Source organism: Petaurus breviceps, unplaced genomic scaffold (assembly GCF_028583685.1).
Source record: "Petaurus breviceps papuanus isolate PSGF00001 unplaced genomic scaffold, PetGlider_PUasm1.0 90418, whole genome shotgun sequence".
Classification (NCBI taxonomy): Eukaryota; Metazoa; Chordata; class Mammalia; order Diprotodontia; family Petauridae; genus Petaurus; species Petaurus breviceps.
In genome coordinates this window covers 1,821,253-1,823,188 of record NW_027187246.1, presented here as the reverse complement: position 1 = coordinate 1,823,188, position 1,936 = coordinate 1,821,253, and the positions used below count along the sequence as shown (strand labels likewise).

General features: G+C 41.5%; 1 pseudogene; it reads right to left on the bottom strand.

Moving 5' to 3' along the window:
- Positions 1-1,387, bottom strand: part of LOC138177500 (dnaJ homolog subfamily A member 1 pseudogene) — a 121,563-nt pseudogene extending 120,176 nt beyond the window's left edge.
- Positions 1,388-1,936: the final 549 nt, after the last annotated feature.

The window sequence follows — 1,936 nt, the reverse complement described above, 5'->3', positions numbered from 1 at the left end:
AACCCCACCTCTGGGATGATGCTCATCATCCTCATAAGCTTCTCCATTGTAATGGCGTCTTCTTTCTTGAGATGGATCAAAGTCCACCAGTTCTACCTGATCCATATCTTCAGTCTCTTCTACTTCCTTCCTTTCAGGCAGTAATTTTTCCAACAAAGATAGCTTGTCTGATGAAAGAAAGCCATTCTCTGGGAAATTTACCTTGAACTCAATTATTAGAATTCCTTTCTCATGAGGTCGGCGATAAATGGGCATACCTTCATTCAGCACACATTTAACATCTCCATGTTTAACAATCTGACCAGGATGAGAAGTAATGACTATAGTTCTATTATCAAGAGTTGTTATTGGTTTCTGAAAGCCACATAATGCTTCAACCAACTGGATATCCATACATGTGAAAAGGTCCTCACCACGTCGTGTAAATATAGCATTGTCCTTCTGACCCAAAACAATGATGATATCTCCTGGCTCAAGTCCTGGCTCCTGGTCACCTTCACCATGGAATGTTATCTTCTGACCATCTTTCATACCCTTGTCAATATGAACCTCCAGAATCTTCTTCTCTCAAACAATTTTCCTTCCGTTACAGCTTTTACATCTATCTTTAGGGCTGATTCGTTCCCCATGTCCTTGGCATTCCATGCAAACTGACTGAATTTGCTGAACCATTCCAGGTCCTATCTGATGAATTCTTATTTGCATTCCAGTACCTCTGCAATTGGGACAGCATTCAATAGCTCCTTTCTTACCACCTCATCCTTCACATTTATCACAAATTACATTCTTTTGCAAAGCAAGTTTTCTCGTTGCACCATTATATAAATCTTCTAAGTTCACTGACAACTGATGAATGACATTTTTACCTCTCCATTCCCTTTGCATTCTTCCACCTCCTCCAAAAAACATATCAAAGATATCCATTGGAGAACCAAAGCCACCACCAGAACCACCCTCTTTGATGGCTTGTTCTCCACCTTTGTCATATAATTCTCTCTTCTTTGCATCAGAAAGCACTTCATAAGCTTGAGAAATCTGCTTGAACTTTTCTCCTTCATTTGGATTCTTATCTGGGTGATATTTTAAGGCTAGTTTTCTATATGCCTTTTTTAGTTCTTCTTGGGAGGCATTTACCGGCAAAACATCATAGTAAGTAGTTTCCTTCACCATTTTTTATAGCCAGGGAGCGACACTCGCGGTACGCCCAGTGTCGAAACGCCCACGTCCGGGGTAGAGTGTGGGGGGACCGCCCAGAAGCTGGTTGGGATGTTAGGGGATCGAGTGGAAGAAAGAGAAGATTGGGGGAGGGGGCGCGAGTTCTTGTGTGCAGAGCTGGAGCAGCGGCAGCTGCTGCCCTCAGCTTCTTGCTGAGTTTTCTGGAAAGTTCCCCAATTTGGCTTTTTAAGGCATTCTTCTCCTCATTGGCTTGTTGGGTGTTTTTGACATTTGAATTAGTCTATTTTTCAAGGTGTTCTTTTCTTCAGTATTTTTTTTAGTCTCCTTTAGGAGGCCGTTGACTTGTTTTTCATGATTTTCTTGCATCATTCTCATTTTTCTTCCCATTTTTTCCTCTGCTTCTCTTACTTGATTTTCAAAGTCCTTCTTGAGCCCCTCCATGGCCTGCAACAAGTTCTTATTTTTCTTGGAGGCTTTTGATGCAGGAATTTTAACTTTTCTGTCTTCTTCTGGTTCTATGTTTTGATTGTCTTTGACACCCAAAAATGATTCTATGATTTGATTTTGCTTCCTTTGTTTGGTCATCTTACCAGTCACTTACTTGACTTTTGACCTCTTTGCCATGGTAGAACTTTGCTTTCAGAGTGGAGAGTGCTACATCCCAAATTTCTGGGATTTTGCACAGTTGTTGTCAGAGCTTCTTCTGGGAACCTGCCTCAGAATTGTGAGAAGGACTGCCTCTCCACAGTCTCACCAAACT